The sequence below is a fragment of the Pipistrellus kuhlii genome, unplaced genomic scaffold (genome assembly GCF_014108245.1).
Source record: "Pipistrellus kuhlii isolate mPipKuh1 unplaced genomic scaffold, mPipKuh1.p scaffold_m20_p_3, whole genome shotgun sequence".
Classification (NCBI taxonomy): Eukaryota; Metazoa; Chordata; class Mammalia; order Chiroptera; family Vespertilionidae; genus Pipistrellus; species Pipistrellus kuhlii.
In genome coordinates, this window is record NW_023425529.1 from 174,471,985 (window position 1) to 174,491,658 (window position 19,674).

Here is a 19,674-nt window from a genome sequence, read left to right on the forward strand (position 1 = left end):
ATCCTCAAATATGTACTTGTGCAATTATGATGTCACACTTCTAACTTGACCATCCTGTCGTCAGCTAGCCCAAAAGGTCCCTGCTCTGGTAGCAGGATTTTATAGCCTCTGTCTCTCAACCACTTAGAACTGTTTTATTTTTAATTTTATATATATTGATTTTAGGAAGAGAGAGTGAGAGAGAGGTTTGTTGTTTCACTTATTTATGCATTCATTCGTTGATTCTTATATGTACCCTGACCGGATTAAACCCACAACCTTGGTGTATGGGAACAATACTATAACCAACTGAGCTACCCAGCCAGGGCAACTGAGAACTGTTTTTAGATATGGATACTACACTGTTTCCCCGAAAATAAGACAGTGTCTTATATTAATTTTTTCTCCCAAAGTTGCGGTAGGTCTTATTTTCAGGGGATGTCTTATCTTTCCATGTACTAGGTCTTATTTTCAGAGGATGTCTTATTTTCAGAGAAACACTGTAGTTGCCCTTTTACAAAAATGAGTTAGCTTCCATAAACTGCAAAATAACTGAATGTTATCAATCCCAATCAAATGTCAACTATTTTTACTAGAACTTTATTCTTCATCATTTACAAAGTGCTATTATAGACCATCCAAAATGGACAGAGGACTGCCGCGTGATAGAATTGTCAGTAGCTACAATCAGTGGGTGTATGTTTAATATTATGAACCAAGAGGGAATGACTTCCTAGAATTGGTCTATGCAACTATTCCCATTGCCGCTGTGAGGAGAGGAAGAAAGCAGGAAGTAGAGAGATAAAAGACATTGCCAGGAAGTTTAATAGGGAGCAGTAGTTGGAATTCACAGACATTGCCCCATAGAACAAACCTCTATGTCAGAATTGCACAGTGTAATAGTGAAGTTAAATAGGAGCAATACAATAATAGTTTGCATTTATTGAGTGGGTTACTACTTACTAGGCACTATGTTAAGTAACTTCATAAACATTAATTCTTTCATTTCTCACTACCACCCTCTGAGATCAGGGCTATTTCGCTCCATTTAACAGAAGGCCACTTACTTGGCAGCACCGCATGGCCTCAGAGCCATGTTCTCGGTCATTACACCGTGCTCACTCTCTAATGATGGCTGGCAAACGACAGCATCTCAAGCTTGAATTGTAAGCAATTATAGTAGAAAAGACAACACTCCCATGAAGCCGTGTGTGAAAAAGACCTGATTATTCAAACACATCCCTGAGGAGAATGCGTAATTACCTGGGATACTCCAGAAAATCAAAATATACAAACTCAGGACAACGGACGAAGCAGCTGCAGGCAGGATGAAGAGGCAGTCGGTCTTAGACGTGACCCCGATGCCCTGAGGGAAAGTAGTGTGGTTACTACAAGAAGGCATGTTATTCTCTCTACTTAAATTGAGAATTTAGCAAATCATATGTAGTTCATTTCATTGTCCAAGTTTTGTTACTCTCGGTTCATCCTTTCTGCTATTGTTTTTAAAGTCCCAAATAAAGGATCGACTCCTAAGACTTATTGGAGTCCAGTATCAGAACCAGGTGAACTGAGCTCACCTGAAGAAGTACTCCCTGACAAAGTTGATGTCCACCTGAGTGTGCAGCTGAGAGTCACTTTTGCACCGTATCTCTTTGATCCCCGCAACAGGAGAACAACAGGACAGATACTATTATCAGGAATTGTAAGCAGTTACAGTAGAAAAAACATTCTCATGAAGCCATGTGTGAAAAAGACGTGCTTTCTTCATAAGGAAGAAATAAAATGGCCCAGAAATGGGAAGGGATGTACCTAACACCATCCAGCTGGTCCGAAACCTGCAACTAGAATCCTGGCTTCTCCATTTCTTCTCTAATCCTGACCCATTTTAATGACAACTTGCCGGATGTGTTAATAAACCAAAAAACTGGCTGATTGGGCCTACCTGCTGGGGAGGTATCCGTGAATGGTGAAATGTTCTGAAAGTGGACTGAGATAAGAAGGTAGAGCTTCTAGAATAGGGGTGTCGAACTCAATCAGAGAAGGGGCCAAAATCTAAAATCCAGCCTAAATCGCGGGCCGAATGGTTTACTGAACAGTCATAAACTGTCATTGTGATGGAAACGCAGCGGAGTGCAGTGATGACAGCGCGGTGCGGGCCACATTGCAAGGCCTGGCGGGACGGATTTGGCCCGCGGGCCTTGTGTTTGACACATGTGTTATAGAATAAACTTAGAAAACGTTTTGTCATGTTTTTAGCACTTGGAATGTACCAGAAAGTTTGCAAAGTGATAATATATAGGATGTCCCCAAAACACACACTTTGAATAATTATAAAGACAGTATTTATTAAAATGCATTTCATTTTCAAAATTAAGCTATCAGCTGTTAAGATGTGTATATGTTTTTTGGGAATATATATATATATAAATATATATATATATATATATATATATATATATATATACACACACACACACACACACACACACACACACACACATATTAGGTGTACCTGTTAATAATAGCAGATTTTATAATCAAAGAAAACACGATAATTTCAAGAGATACCTCCCAAGTGCTCTATTCAAAGTAATGTCCATTACTAGCTACACATTTCCCACGTCTTTCAGGTAATTTGTGAATACTGTCCCAATAATACTTTTCTTGTTTTGAGTCAAACCATTCAGAGACCCAATTTTCCACTTCTTCGTATATTTTGAAGTGCTGGTCAGAAGTGCGGGTGCCATCGATCAGAACAAGTGGTAAACTGAAGGAGCACGGTCTGGTGAATACAGCGGATGGGTTAATATTTCCCAGGCAAGATTTTTTAACGTGTCTTTAACTGGTTTTGAAGTGTGTGATGGTGCGTCATCATGAAGCAAAATTACTTTGCTGTGTCTTCTAGAAAATTCTGGTCATTTCAACATTAAAGCCTGATTCAAATTGATTATTTGTTGTATTAATGTTTCACCTGGTTTTAGAAGCTCATTATACACCACACCTTCCTGATCCCACCAAACACAGAGCATTGTCTTCTTTCTAAAGAGATTTGGCCTTGCAGTCAATGTTGATGGTTGACCTGGATCAACCCATGATTTTGTGCCTTTGGGATTCTCAAAATAAATCCACTTTTCATCTCCAGTCACAATTCGATGCAAAAAATACTTCCTTTTGTGCCGTTGAAGCAACATTTTACTGATGACTTTTCTGTTTTCCATTTGTCTTTCATTCAGTAGAGGTGGCACCTATTTTCCTTCCTTTAAAATCTTCCCCATTGTTTATAAACGATTGGAAATTTTTTGCTGATCAACGTTTAATCTTTCTGCAAGTTGTTTTTGAGTTTGATATGCATCTTCATCCAATAATGCTTGTAATTATTTTTGGGGGGTTGTTTTTAATGTAATAAATCTTTATTGTTCAAATTATTACAATTGTTCCTCCTTTATCCCCCCATAGCTCCCCTCCACCCGTTCCCACCCCACCCTCTGCCCTTACTCCTCCGCACTGTCCTCATCCATAGGTGTATGATTTTTGTCCAGTCTCTTCCCACATCCCCACACCCCTTTCCCCCCGAGAATTGTCAGTCCACTCCCTTTCTATGCCCCTGATTCTATTATATTCACCAGTTTATTCTGTTCATCAGATTTTTTTATTCGCTTGATTTTTAGATTCACTTGTTGATAGATATGTATTTGTTGTTCATATTTTTTATCTTTACCTTTTCTTCTTCTTTTTGCCTTTTGCTTTTCTGGTTGGGTGTTTTTTGCTTCTTTGTATTTTAAATCTTTGATTTGATTCTTGCATTCCTTTGGTTTGCTGTTGGTTGTCTGTATAATATTTTTTATTTCAGTCAATGTATGTTTAATTTCCATTTGGTCCTTTTCCATATCCTCGAGGGTCTCTTTCATATCCTCAAGGGTCTTGCTAAATTTATCAGCCTTTTCTAGAAAATTCTTGAAGAACCTTATAACCGTGGTTTTGAACTCTATATCCAGTCATTTGCTTTTCTTTTATTTGTGATCTGTTTCTTTGTCTCCACATTTTGGCTGCTTCCCCGAGTTGATAGAGTGGCTTTGTGTGCTAGGTGTCCTATAGGGCCCAGTAGCTCAGCTTTCCCAGTTACCTGAGGTGGACACTCTTGATGCACCCCTTTGTGTGTTGTGTGTATAGTCTTGTTGTAGTTAAGCCTTGATTGTTGTTGGTATCACTGGGAGGAATTGACCTCCAGGCCAATTGGCTGTGAGGATCAGCTGTGTCTATGCTGGAAGAACTTCTGTGCTGGAGACACCCTTATGAGACAAAACTTGCAAAAGCCTCTGTGCTCAGCTTAGATGGGGTGGAGTCTCAGGGTGGATCAAACAGCATTGGTTTCCCATCAGCCCTGCCCTGTCCAGTTTCTCCCTGAATGAGTTTGGGTCTCCAGAATCTTGCCCAGAACTAGAGTTCAGCACAGTTGGGAGCTTTTTTCTCCTTCCTGCTTGAGAAAGCCAGCTGAACACTCAGTTGCCAGTCCTCTCTGCACACGTGCGCATCTCAGTTCCTCTGCCTCCTGCAGCTCCTCTGAGTCTCAGTGTGCTTTTCTTTCCTTATAGTTACAGAATTTCCACTTAGCCACCCTTCCTGTGGCTCTGGATGACGTCCATTTTGTCTTTTCATTGTAGTTTTGAAATTGTTGTGCAAGGCAACAGTTTAGTTGTTTACCTATGTCGCCATCTTGGTTTCTCTAAAAATATTTATTTTAAATAAAGATGGGAAATCCTCCCCACACCTGTACCACTCACACCACCCCCTTACCTAGCCTCAGCCCTGTCAGATTCTGGCTATGATTGAATCATTGACATTCTGTTCATTGTGGATGTTTTCTGCATTGATAGATTTTTAATATGGCACTAAAATATTATGTATCTTGAGACAGAAGGGTTTTATTTGAGTCCCCTTAAATTTTGTACCTGAGGCCTCCCTCACCTCACCATACCCCAGTCCAGGGCTGAGTACATAAAAGACAGAATTGTAGACAGCAGACCCCAGTTCCCAGTTTTCTCATGTCCTTCCATCTTCTCTTTATTTTAGTTGTTTGCTGTGTCGGCTGCACCAAATAAGTGACCGCCATATGCACTCAAGTGCCTAGAGAAGCCGTGAGGAAGGAAGAGAGGAAAGGTTTGGCTGTGTTTCTTTCTCTTTCTCACAGGACACTTCTTATTCCATCAGCTAAGCACTTTGCCGCGAGGGAAATTCCTGTCTTTGACACCCTCCAGTCAGCGTTGACATGTAATTTTAATTATTGAATTCCTATCACTGTTTCTCTAAGGCAGGGGTTCTCAGTCTTTAAAAAACTAATCCCTGTGCCCAGGCTGCTTCCAAGATCCATTAAAACAGTGTCTCCAGAGGCAAGAGCCTGGTGTCCACAATCTTTAAAGCCTCCTAGTGAGTCGATGTGCAGTGGAGGTTGGGAGTGATTGCTCCAGTGCATGGCTGACTTTTCCTTTTCCTCTGTCGGAGGTTTCTCCTTGTGGTCCCTCCAGGAGGACACTGGCCAAGGCTCCAGGGGTGGAGGGAGCTGCATTCAACCCCTGGCTTTCCCACATACTAGCTTTGTCATCTTCACAAGATACTTGATTTTTGTTTCCTCAGCTGGACTCTGGGGACAGAAACAGAATTTACCCCATGGAGTTGTTTGAAGGAATCAAGCCGAGGCGCCTGAAACACCGAGCCCGGCTTGGTGCATGTGCCTGCATGCATGGTCCCTGGGAGCTGTTGGCGTGATGAGTTATGAATCCATCCTGCCAACAAAATGGCAAGGAGCCAGTGAATAAACAGATCAAGGTGGAGCTGCTCTGTTGAGAGCCAGTGGCGGGGCGACACTCAGACCCCACTCTCCTTAGGGTGCTATGCACACCCCCGAGGGGCCTTGGGAAGTAATGTGAAGGTCACTAGTACAGGGCATAAGGATGTTACAGACCCGATTTTGCACTCTGCAATGGCTTTTTCTGCCTCCGCACTCCTGTCACTCATTTCCGGTCTCTCTTCCGGGGTCGGGCATCGGCTGGCCAGGTTCAGGGTCTCTCTGAGGCCACAGGACCCAGCAGAGCAGGGCTGCTTGGTCCCAGTGGCCTCCGTGGCCTCAGGCTTTTTTGTGGAGTAAGCCACTGAGTTCACAGACCCACCGAAGGACGCTGCTCTAAATGCCCCGTCCCCTGGCAGGTGAATGTACGTTTGGCTTTGTTTGAGGTGCGTGGTGGCGGCTGGAGACTTAAACATGTTTCCTGTTGGAAAGCAGAAGGATATTGAATAAGGTGACCAGAAGTCCCGCTTTTGGTGGGACAGTCCCGATTTTTAACAATTTGTCCCACGTCCCGCAGCGTTTTAAAAAAAGTCCCAGTTTTTGGAAAGAATGCATGACCAGCTAGGGAACAGCGGGAGAACAGGAAGGGAATATACGGTTTTCGGCGGCCATGTGGCTATTTAGCCAGGATATGAGTTTTACATTATTTTTGTTAATTTTATAATGTTAAACTTTAATAATCACAAATAATTATTGAGAACTGATTATGGAGAACTGCTTATCAAAGCTCGCATTGTTGATCAGTTGTTAGAATTCGACCACCATTGTTTGGACTTAATGAACAATGGCATTTTGGGGATTGGCAACGAAGAAAACATTTTGCAACTGTCTCTCAGACGATGCACATCGTACGGAGTGCTAGCAAACTAGTTAAACAACTGATGTCATCACAAATGAGCTTTTCAGATAATTTAGGTAATTTATTTATTGATTTCATAAATACATAAATTTTCTTGAATTTAGCAGACAGTACTCGTATTACTTATATTTTATAGTGGCGGCAAAAAGTCTAGCACCGGCCTTGAAAGTGACACTGACGACTTAATTATTTTTTTATTTATTATATTTGTAAATTGTACTTATGTTGAAATTTAAAAATATATATTACAATACTATTTTTGCATTCTATGACAATTTTTGTTGCTCCATATAGACCAAATTTTTAATCAAGAACACACACACACACACACACACACACACACACACACACGGTCAATGGTGTCCCACTTTACCAATGTTAAAATCTGGTCACCTTAGTATTGAAGTGCCTTGTCGGGGGCAGAGGGATGCTGAGGACATCCGGGAGGGGTGAGGACTCTCCCTCTGGGAAAGAGCAGCTGCCTCTGTTCCCACCTGAGAGGGGCTGTGCTCGCTATTCCTTTCCTGGGCAGTGTTGATTGTCTCACCCCAACTAGTCCACAGTCTCTGCCCAGTTCAGAGACCCTGGCCAGCCTCGGGCTGACTCAGAAGGCAGGTTGGCTCGGCCTCAGCATCGTCTGTACCACGAGGTCGGCTGTGGTTCCTCTTCCCCGAGGGAGGCGCCTCTGGGTCCTGCTGGCCCAGGTGTTACTCCCATGGCTTCCTTTCTCCCCACGATCGAGTGTCTTTCTCTTTTTCACAGAAAGGGGCACTCCTTGTACCGAGCTAACCGCTGAATAAACGACCCAATAGCGAGAGTGTTTTGTTTTTCCCTCCCCCGAGCCCGTTTCCAGCCCCCGTTTGGGAAGAAAGTGGATACTGCACCCCGGCCTGCGTGGACAGTGTATGCCTCGATTGTTCTTCCTAGAAGCTATTTTCGTGAGACGCGGAGTCGTTGGGCTCTTTAATTGCAGGTAACCGAAGCCAGCTTGTGCCGGCTGCAGCCACAGAGGGGAATTTATTATAAGGATAAAGGAGCATCTCATGGCAGCGACGACAGGAGTGTGGCCAGGCCCCAGGAAGGAACTGAGGCCTGGAGAGCTGCCAGGACACCTCTGCGTGTTTCATCTCGGACGCTTCCCATGTGTGCTCTCTTTGTCTCCCTCGCTCCCTGGCTTTCACTGCCTCCGTCCACAGGGAGAAGCACTGCTGTCACTCAGGGGGTACGCTCCTCACCTCTGCCCGGGATGACTAGTGGCTTTCAGTACAAACTCATGGGAAAGAGAACCCGGTGGGTCAGATTCCCCCAGCGAGGGTCTGTGGACAGACGGCAAGTGGCCATCTTCTCCACCGAGGTTTCCCGATCTGGCTGAGGATGAGTCCCCCCGTGGGAGATTTTTGTTTTTATTTTTTACATACAGACCCAGGTTCCACCTTAGAATCTATAGCAGTAGGAGCTGGGGACTCTGCACTAAAAATTCCTCCAGAGATTCTGATGATAAATGAGAGTGGAGAGCCAATGAAACCCAAGTCTTGGGCACCCATTAATCTTTCTCCTAAGGACTCGTGAGAGACTGGCTTTTAAGCTGTCTGTTTGTGGAGGCTATTACTATAGGGCTGGAATGCGCAATTCATCTCAGGGCAAATATACGTGAGTGGGACGGGGCACTCCCCATCCCACTGGGCACTGGCGGAAGAACCAGTCTGGTGGGAATCTGAGAAGCAGGCTCAGTGCTGGAGCTAACATCACTGCTCTCCAAGGCTTCGTGTTCAGCACTTTTATTTATTTTTTAAAAATATATTTAATGATATTTTACAGAGAGGAGGAAGGGAGAGAGATAGAGAGCTAGAAACATCGATGAGAAACATCGACAAGCTGCCTCTTGCACACCCCCTACAGGGGATGTGCCTGCAACCAATGTACATGCCCTTGACCGGAATCGAAGCTGGGACCTTTCAGTCCGCAGACCAACGCTCTACCACTGAACCAAACTGGTTTCGGCTGTGTTCAGCACTTTTAGACACAATTTCAAGAACCGTGCTTACCAGGTGAAATCCGGCTGAGTGTTAGCCAAGCAGATGATGCGGCAGTGTGCGGCAGTGTGAGTCAAGAACAGGTTAGAGCCTAGGGCTTCAGAATGAGGGAAAATGCTGGGAAAACACAATCGTAGAGAATCAAGTTGTGTTTTATGTTCCCACGTTTTTATTTCTTACACAAGCTCTCTCTGCTGCATGGCCAACGATCACCCCTTGTAACGTCTACTGGCTTGCTCTTGAAGACTGAACTTGTGTTTCCACTGAGAGAAAGCTTCTCTGACTCCTCAGTCCCCTGATCTTCGCTTCTGCCCCTGTAAATACCACCTGCGTACCTTGACCACATAGTGGATTGTACTCATTTTATGTCTCCATCACCTCCACTTGATGATGGGGAGTTGGCACTTTGGTACCTAAACCTACATGAAGGTTGGTGTGAACTGTCCTACTGAACAGATGTAGGACGTGCCTGCTAATCTGGCCCATGCCAGCCCTTCTGTCCCTCGCATCCCCTTATTCCCACAGTCAAAGACGTTTTGCTTTTGCCAACAATCTCAGTACTATTCCAGGGTCTGGGGGTGCTCATCTCTTAATCATGGAAATTTGAGGGATGCATCCAGTGTGCCATGCTAGTACAACACCCTAAAAAATTTGGAAGATGTTTTACGTGTGTTTCACTCTACGATACTCTAGCTCAATCAGCTGTTCTTCACTAGAGGGGCATGATTCAGATATTACCTCATTTAATTCCCACAATAAGCCTACAAAGAATGCTTCATGGGGAAAAACTGGGAGTCAGAAAGGTTAAGTAACTGACCTAAGCCACACCACCAGTAAGTGTCAGAACCAAGATCAAAACCCAGATCTGACCCAAAACCTATGCTCTGGAACACCAGGCTGCACTTGAGTCCCTTTTTAAACTTACGTTACAGTCAGTTGCTTAGTTAACTAGGTACTTTATATAACTAGTTATCGTTCCCTGCGTATGCCTCATAACTGAGTGGCTACCTCACTTTCTCAATTAGAATGAAATAGTATTTGTTGGCTGAATATAAGCAATATAATTATATTGATCTGAGCTAAATATATAGTGCCTAGCCTTCTCTTACTGGTTATCCAGTACAGAATGATTTCCTAGACCAGCTATTTGAAAGTTTCTAACAGAAAGTAAGCCTAGGCCCATTTGCATCTCATCCACTTGCCATGGCTGAGGAACAGATTTCCCACAGTTGTCCCCATTTTCCACAAGACATTCCTGAACTTCCAGGAAGTCCACTGTGCTGATTTAGAAGTGGCCCTACACAGTGGGGTCTGAAAATACTTATCAAGACAGGTGACGGAGCCAGCCGCAACTCTCAGAATAGTCATAACCGAGTCACAAAAAGAACCACACAAGCTGAGTCTGAAATTGGGCAGTTAGGAGAGAGTGCAGTATACAAATTTTCCAACATACCATCTACATATCTGACAGCTCACACAGGAAAACCTTCTTCTCTCGTCTTAAAGGAGCACTTCTTAAGGAGACACAAGAGCTCCAGAGGATATCAGAAATGGTTTGCATCAATGACAAGTGGTGAAGTCGAAAACTAAATTTTAAATGAACCATAATTATGCAGCCTCTCTCCACTGAAGGCTAGAAACCTAAAGAGATGAACGTGGACCTAAGAGCAGAATCAACCCACCTGTACTGACAAAGGACATGAAACATAGACCACAAGGGGGCAGGGCCAGGCCTCTCTCTCCAGAGGCTGCACTAGTCCAGAGCCTGCAGAGATGACATGTACCAGGCAGATACATGACCCTACCTTTGGGAGCAAAAGGAGGACCGGCTGATTCAAGCAGGCTCAGGTGTCACCTTCTGCAAGCATAAGGTTTTCCTCCAGCTTCCTGAGCAAACTTTTCCTTCCAGATGCAAAGGACAATACATCAAGGCTTCCTCCAAGGGCAGAAAGCCACAGCAGCCTGCAGGGGGCAAGTGAAGCATCCCCGTAAGCATAAAGAACAGGTAACTGGCAGTTTTACCCCAGATTCTGAGTGTGAGTGATGAGCAGGTGGCAGAAGGATAGGATGGGAGGAGGGAGAAGGGATAGCCATGTGTTTGTTTCTTAATATATCAACTCTAAATGCTGGACATACTCATAACATATCCAGTAAGCTGGTAGAAAAGAAGTTCTGGAACTCAAAATAGAGGTCTGGGCGATAGATTTTAGAGACCATTTGCAGGGAAGTGAGAGTATCCTATGTGTCACAGAAGACAAGAAATCAAGGTGAGGTCCGAGGACATAAGCTTAGGGGAACATGCACTGAATGAAGCCTTCTGGTTACACAGTCCCCACGTAACTCCCCTTCTTTCTACAGAGATTCCTCTCTGCCCTGAGAAATCCCGAATGCTCGCCTTATTCTATTCCCTCCTACCTTGAACAGAAGTAGTAAATTTTCTCTCCAAACCTGACAGTCAAATAGAGCCTTGGAATAAATGACTTCACTCTGGTTTGTAAAAGGCCATAAAAAATGTTGTAGGAGAGTGATCTTTGAGTGGATTAATAACCTTTCCATAAGAAAGAACGGCGGTGTCTAAAACAGCGTTAAGATCCTTATTGCGTCCCATTAATCTGTATAGTTAAGAGGGGGGGAAAATACTTATGAAAATGTTTAAATTGTTACATTAGTACTTCATCACATCTAATTTTCAAAAGCTCCCCTTCCCTCTCTCCTCCCCACACACTAACTGGCGGTAGAAGAGAAGGAAGTTGCCTTTATAAGGAATGTAGGACTTCAAGCAAGTTTTATGACCCAAGGCCTACTTATTATATTTTACCTGAATTTCCTGAATTTCCTGAACCATCATTGAGTTATTGTTTGACGTTCCCACATTCTTGTCCCTGGACACACAGAATGAATGAGAAGCCGTGGTCACCGTGTCCTTTATATTGTACATTTGGCGCAAGCTCACAGAAGGGCCGTGTAATCACTGGGACACTCAGCAGAGCGAGCGATTGGGTTTCAGCTGTCTGCACCGGGAACTGTTTCTTAACACAATATACACCTAGCATGTGAGCAGTTTCAACACGGCCCAGGCCTGAATAAGCACTAGACTGAGGTGGGAAGAATGCTAACCCAGGTTCCTTGACATTATCAGATAAAGGGAACTCAAGAGGCTTGGTGTTGGCTGGTTGACAGATAAGCTCTCTGACATTCACGCAGGTCCATTTGTTTTACACTCCCCCTACAAAAGATTAACCCAGTTTCCCCGGTGCCCGTGAAGGAAGTCCTGAATAAAAGCTTTTATCAAATGTGGAGGGGAAAAAAACACAACACAAATCACTGGTGGAAACATTTTACAAACATACAGGAAAAAAAAAAACTTATGAAAGTCTTCATAGGGAGTATGTCTAACCCTGTCCATGAAACCTCAGTCTTCAAGGGGGCCCTGGAGCAAGGTAACATCCTCACCTTTTACACATACCCTTCCCTGAAACTGAGCAATGTGAAAAACAACAGGACACCTCATCCACAATATTTCTTCCCTTCGACAAACCAGAGGCACTCAAGTTTTCACGAGGCTCAAGTTGCTTCCTTGGGGCTCCTTAGCCTTCCCTGTTCTGTATTTCTATTAAGAGAGATTTGGAGATGGGGTGTTTGAGAATCGTTAGGATGTACAAAGTGGGATATGTGGTAAAATGGGGTACTGTGGAAGTCAAGATTTTTATGTAACAAGTGGGCCATTGCCACTGCCAGATTCCTGCCAGGGAAGAAATACGTCACTCTTGATGGAAGCCCCACCAGTAAAGCAGCCAAGAAATATAGAATGCTACAAATAGTTTTTCTCATACGTAATTTTCCCAATTTAAAATATTCATGCTTACCATACTCACTGACCGGAAAGTACTTTTGAATGGTCGAAACAAGAATAGTTTAGTGATGCCAATAATTTTAAACACAACTTGGAATACTTTTCAGGACTACCAGAATTTTTATGATGCACTAAATAAAACGTACAGAAAATGCTTTTCATGATGTTATCATGACATATTTATTCTAAATACAATGAAGCTCCACTTAGTCTCATGAACTTATCAGTATCACCTATTTACAGAAAGTAAATTAAGATTTTAGTTGCCACACCAGTTAATGAAAAATAACATGTTGTATTATCTTGTTTTTAAAAACAACAACAAAAAAAAAAAACAGTTATTCTCTGTGATTTTTTTACTGCTTTGATTAATCTTTTGCAAGGGGTGTTCTGTGATAGTCTTAATGATTTTTATAATATTCTTCAAAATTCATTAACACAGCATTTGAATTTTTAAGTCAGACTTTTTCTGACAGAAAGGAAGTCTAAGTTGGTTATTTGTGACAGCGGATTAAATCTGGTTTTGATGAATTATATACTTAATGAAATATATATTATGATAAAAATATATTTAGAACATTAATCCTATCCAAATATATCTGAAAAGGTGTTTTGAAGGTAGCAGGTTGGATTTTCCAACTGGATTAATTTACTGGATCAAATAGTTTTTCTAAGTGAAAAACTAACAGGTACAATTAGTAATTATTTGAGTCTTGGTAAAGCCTATTGGGTTTAAGTGGCCAAATTTGAGAATGTACAATTCTAAATAACAGTCTTCTAAAAGTCAGGCAGCTTCCAATTCTCTGTTTTCAACAAAAATGAACAATAAGCTAATTGTGATCACTGAAAGCTGACCAAAAACAATGTGACTTTTAGTACTGAACTTAAGGAATTGAATAAAACTATTTTTTTAATATATATTTTATTGATTTTTTTACAGATAGGAAGAGAGAGGGATAGAGAGTTAGAAACATCGATGAGAGAGAATCATCGATCAGCTGCCACTTGCACACCCCTTACTGGGGATGTGCCCGCAACCAAGGTACATGCCCTTCACCGGAATCGAACCTGGGACCTTTCAGTCTGCAGGCCGACGCTCTATCCATTGAGCCAAACCGGTTTCGGTGAATAAAACTATTTTAATGATGCTACTTCCATTCCCATCTCTTTATTTAGGAGCTATTTTCAGCATCGCATAGAGAGAAATGAAAGGCATAAAAAAAATTTGACCCTGAACCCCTCTTTCATTCTAGCAGTGCCATAATCATCCAAGTGCACATAAACTAACCAGAAAAACTAATCTCATTGAAAGAGGACTTGTTTCCCCCCTTTTTATTGAATTTATTGGGGCGACACTGGTTAACAAAATTTACAGGTTTCAGGTGCACAATTCTACCATATATCATCTGTGCACTGTATTATATGTTCACCACCCCAAGCCAAGTTCATCACCATTTATCCCCCCAGACCTTCTTCCTTTAAAAAATATTTTGTCATTTTAGTTGCAAAAAGGTATGAAACCCTGTTTCCCCGAAAATAAGACAGTGTCTTATATTAATTTTTTTCTCCCAAAGTTGCGCTAGGTCTTATTTTCAAGGGATGGCTTATCTTTCCATGCACTAGGTCTTATTTTCGGAGGATGTCTTATTTTCGGGGAAATACGGTAGTAAACAATATGACCTTCAGGTATAAAAATATATAGTAAATCCTATGGCAACAAACTTCACAATATGAAAATCTGGTCTAGTGGAACTGGCCCACATCCTCCAACCCAGTCCCCCATTCCCAACACTTCTCCGGAGAAGGCATGTGGTATTAGTGGTGGTGGTTAGAATGTGACAGCATTATGATCAGTCAGGACCTCCTCAATTTAGTGAACAGTTTGTACAGTAAGTTTTAGTACCTTAAAAAATAAGTTTTACTACCTTTACTTTTGTCCTTTCTGTGATAGTACAAACTAAAACATACTTTTAAAAAATTATTAGCCCTACTGGTTTGGCTCAGTGGATAAAGTGTTAGCCTGCAGACTGAAGGATCCCAGGTTCGATTCCAGTCAAGGGCACATGCCTAGGTTGCAGGCTGGATCCTCAGTAGAGGGAGTGCAAGAGGCAGTCTAGCAATGATCCACCCTCATTGATGTTTCTATCTCTCCCCTCTCCCTTCCTCTCTGAAGTCAATAAAATACAATATATATATTTAAATTATTATTGTTATTGCAAGTAATATTACCCTATATTTTCACAAATAAATTTTTGGGTCCCATCTAGGTATTATATCATAATAGAATAAAATCTTGTGGGAAAATTGCAATGAAAACATAAGATCAAAGAGAAAAAGAAAAGATGTAAAACTTTAAACATCTTTATGTATTTTCTGTATGGTTGATGGTATTAGGACTGTTTATATCTGGAAGAGCGATGAACACTTTTTAAAAATGTCAATGTTTATTCTATGCTGGAAATTATATCTTTTGCCAGTGTTTAAGAACAACATTTAATGTGCAAAGGAACAGAATATCTTTTTTAAGACTATTTTTTTTAATGATTTGCACAGGGAGTGCTTGTGAAAAACAAGAAGTTTAAAAATCACTGTTGCTTTAGAAAAAGGAATCTTAAGCAATGACCCTTTCAAGGCCAAAAATACAAGAGTAAATTCTTTTTTTATCAGCATACATAGACTGAGTAACTAGGAAGGAGAGCTTAACATTTGTTTGCTTTTCCTGGCCCCTAGAGGCAAAGCCAAGCATAGACATAAGCATTTCTTCTATTGATTTGGGGTCTCTAAAAAATGCATCATGAACCATTACAGGAAAGGGAACAGCTCATATCTCTAATTCTACCCCAGCAGCAATTCCCTCTTTATCAGAGTAATCAAGACCTACGCTCTCTACCCTCTGCAATTTCAGGAAAAGGTGCTGACCTTATAGAATATATTTTATCACCACTAATCCTTTTTAACCAAGCATCCCTTATATGTTAGGTTCTAGGGATACAACATGTGAAAACCCAAACTTGAGGAATTTATAATCTCATTGGAGAAACAGAAAAGATGCTGAGATCAATACAAATCTGTGTAGTACAAATTAAGGGACCAATGAGTATAACAAAACAACAACAAAAAAGTAATAAACAGCCCAGCCAGTATGGCTCTGTGATTGAACATCAACCTGTGAACAGGTCAGAGTTCAATTCCAGGTCAGGGCACATACTCGAGTTACAGGCTCGATCCTCAGTGAGGGGTGTGCAGAAGGCAGCCAATCAATGTTTTTCATCATTGATGTTTCTCTGGGGCAGAAGTAGGATGGTGTAGGTGTGATGCAGGTATGACAGTGACAGGAATAGTGATGAGTCCAGAGCAGATGGCTGCTATGAAACTTGGAAGATCGAAACCAGACTGCGGAAGGTCTTAAATGCCAAAGGAGTGCTGTGTGTTATCCTATGAGAAATGTAAAGGTTTCTGAGATAAATATGCAGCATTTTAGGAATCTTTTTTAAAAAATAACAATCATATTATATAAGAAGAGAAAGCAAGAGAGATGAGTCAGTTCCATTTCAGCAATAGCCTGTTAGATAGGATAGAAGCAGCCTGTTGCAAGGATACTGTGAACAAAAAATAACGGTCATTGTGCTAAAAGGGGAGGGTAAACCACAGGTAATTCCCAGGTTTCATTCCCTGTGATAATCACTGTCCCACTGACAATAAATCCAAAGGGAAAGCCAGTTTGTTTGAAGGAGCAGGGCCAGCAGGCAAGAATGAACACATAAAGGGGAAGGCTCAATCTCCAACTCATCGGCCAGCACCAACTATACAGAAAAATCATACATTTTCTCCTATTTTGATCTCTTGCTCAGTATGGAGGAAGAAGAATTAGTATTCTATATATTCTATCCTGGTCATTGATCATACTATATCCACAATGATTTATCAGTATTCACCCAAAGAAATTTTCCTTGAGAATATTCAAAAACAGATCTAGTTAATGCCTCAGACATCAGCCTCTTTCTTACTTATCTTGCTGCACGATTCATAAAAACATTTACCTCCACCCCTCAGCCCCTCATCAGCCAAGCTGAAATCCTTTGACCCCTGTCTCATTATAGACTCATTACAGTCCTTTCAGCATGCTGGGGAAATTTTAGAACATAAATCTTTTTCTTTTCCCACTGACCCGTCTCCAACAAGACTTGCAAGCTTGTTACCTTTGAAGTTAACAGTATTTGTATGTTTGTTCCATTCAAAGAATGAACATCAAATTATTTCCTGATATACATTTAGTATAATCAGACTATGAGTGTCTAGCTTAAAATGCACAGGAAGATGTCCAGACTATGTAGGACAACATATGTGTTCATAGAATACCAAATGAGCTGAAGTCTTTCAGGGGAGGTGGCACAGCAAAGGGTAAAAGTGCAAGGCTCAACTAAGCCTGCTCTAAGTTTGAAACTCACACTACTTCAACTTTGGCAAGCTAACCTCACTGAACCTCAATTTTTCCATCTGTAAAATGGAGATAATCCTGCAGAATTCCACATTAGGAGAAATTCTTATTGTACCTTAGCATCCTTCCTGCAGTGATTTATTTGATGGAACTTTGTTTTGCTCAAAGGTCAAAGAGGGAGGAATAGGTCAACCTTGTCTGCAAAGGGAGACAGTGATATTTTCTGCCCTGCTAGCCAGATGGTCTCTGTTTGCAACTACTCAACTCTGATGTTGTGACACAAAGCAACCAAACAGCGTGCAAATGAGCATGGTAGCTGTGTTCCAAGATGACTTTATTTGCAAAAACTGAAATTTCATAGTTTCATATGATAAGGTACAGCATTTCTATGACACCATCATGACCTGAAACGGCATAAAGTGAAGAGTATATACCCACTTCCCAAAATTTCACATTATGCCACTTTGCTTTTACCAAAGACCTGCTTTAATATGGTAACAGCTTTTCTCATAAAAGCAAAAATCTTTGGTTTTCATTCAGCTAGTGGAAACAGGTACTAATGTAGGTTTTCTATAAAAATGAAGAGGCATGATGTGGATTTTCAGAAAGTAAAGGATACCGATATTATTACCTCTTTACCTTTTTCAGCCACTTAAAAATTTTAAAGCCATACTTAGTTTACAGGCCATAGAAAAACAGTCAGGGGGCCAGATTGGCCTATGGGAGGAAGTCTGCCAGCCCCTGCTCCAGATTAACCAGTTTATGGGCTTTGGAAGCTTTCTGGGGGCAGGGGATTGAAATACAGGTGCAGAAGAGGAAACTTCTAATTTTTAACAAGGATATTTAAAGCCTGTCATTCATTTACTAGCACTAAACTTGACTATGGGCAAGGCACTTTTAGAATCACCGTGGGAATCAAAGATGGAGAAGTCCTAGTCACTGCTCTCAAGAAATGCACGCTTCTTCAGAGCTCAGATACTGAGTCTTCCGTCAAAACACAATCTGTCCAATCTAGTGGCACATACAGGCTTATTCACATCAAGGGCAGGTAGTTGCTCTGGTGACCCCACCTACAGCCTACGCCAAACATAGTTATCTTGACCAGCCTGCTTCCTTCTGTCTTCAAGTTTACTACCGTTTCTTTTCCTCTCCCCCAAACTACTCTGTTTTGCATGATCACTGGGGATAATATTCATCATGATGTATTAAAGAGAGCAAGACAACTGGCCCCATCTTTAAAAAAATGACCATAAACTAGTCTTCAATGATACCACATCCCTCTTATGTTACTGACTCCTATGGTTTTTCATTTCAATCCAGGTAGAAACTCGTCCCTAAGAAACAGGGTGAACAGGTTTATTTTGGTGCAAAAGAAAAAAAAAGACCTCCAAAAAGATTTTTTCACAGCAAATGTTTTTAAGTATTTTATCCAAAAGAACACAAAACAAACCAAAGAAAAAATACAGAGCTCTGGTATATTACTCAGTTGGTTCTAAAGATTATGCACCTGAAATAATACAACAGAAACCTAGTATCAAACATATCAGAACAAGTGAAAAGTAGAGAGCAAAAAATTAACATAGCTAATTGTTAAAGAAGAAACAAAAGGGTTTTTTGTAAAGAATAAATAATGACTATTAATATCATTATAGTACATAGTATATATTACAATGCTGAAGAAAATAAAACCTGACAAGAATAAATTATTATTGGTTTTCTGAAACACTAGATGGCATTCATCTCTTAAGCATTTCCCTTGCAAAAATCAAAAACTAGAAAGCAGTGTTCTCTGTTTAATTTCATCTCATCAGAACAGGCATGATTAACAGTTTCAGCCAAATCCAATGAAAAATCCACTTGGCCCAACCTGCGTGGCTCAATGGTTGAATGTTGACCTATGAACCAGGAGGTCATAGTTCAATTCCCAACCTGGGTTGTGGGTTCCATCTGGTGCAGGGTATGCAGGAGGTGGCTAATCAATGATTCTCTTTCATCGTTAGTTTATCTCTCTGTCACTTCCTCTCTAAAATCAATAAAAATGTATTAAAAACAAAAGTCCACTTGACACAAGATATATCCAATTAGAGGGAAGGGCAGAGACTCAACAAAGCAATTAAAAATGAGTTCAGAAGAAGGTGAGGTGAGCAAGATGAAGGGATAGGCAGTTCCAATGCTCATCTTCCCACAAAAACAATAAACAACTACAAACCAACAAGGGCTGGGGATGGGAGAAATGGGATGACGTAGGACAAAGGGTACAAACTTTCAGTTATATGAAGAATAAATTCTGAGGATCTAATGCACAACATGGTGACGATGGTTAATTAAACACTATTATACCCTTGAAAGTTGCTGAGATCTTAGGCATTCTTACCAAAAAAAGGGGGGGAAAATTAATATGAGGTGAATACATGTGTTAACTATTTTGATCTCGGTGATCCTTTTACAATGCATATCAAATGATCACATTTACACTTTAAATATATACAATTATATTTATTCATTATTTCTGCATAAAGTCTAAAAAATGAATTAAGACTATAAAGCATCACCAGATAAAATATTTGCTTGAGCCAAAGGATAGTAAGAGCTTATAATGTTGAGGTCTTAACAATAAATACAAAAGGAGCTTCTTGGTACTTCGGTACTTAGCAAAAGAGAAAAATCAGC

General features: G+C 41.1%; 1 long non-coding RNA gene across 1 annotated transcript; it reads right to left on the bottom strand.

Moving 5' to 3' along the window:
- Window positions 1-789: 789 nt before the first annotated feature.
- On the bottom strand, window positions 790-12,004 carry LOC118729765. The gene is made up of 2 exons (XR_004991257.2): window positions 10,519-12,004; window positions 790-1,345 (listed from the first exon to the last, which is right to left on the bottom strand). It is a non-coding gene; the product is annotated as an uncharacterized LOC118729765 (long non-coding RNA).
- Between the last annotated feature and the right edge of the window lie 7,670 nt (window positions 12,005-19,674).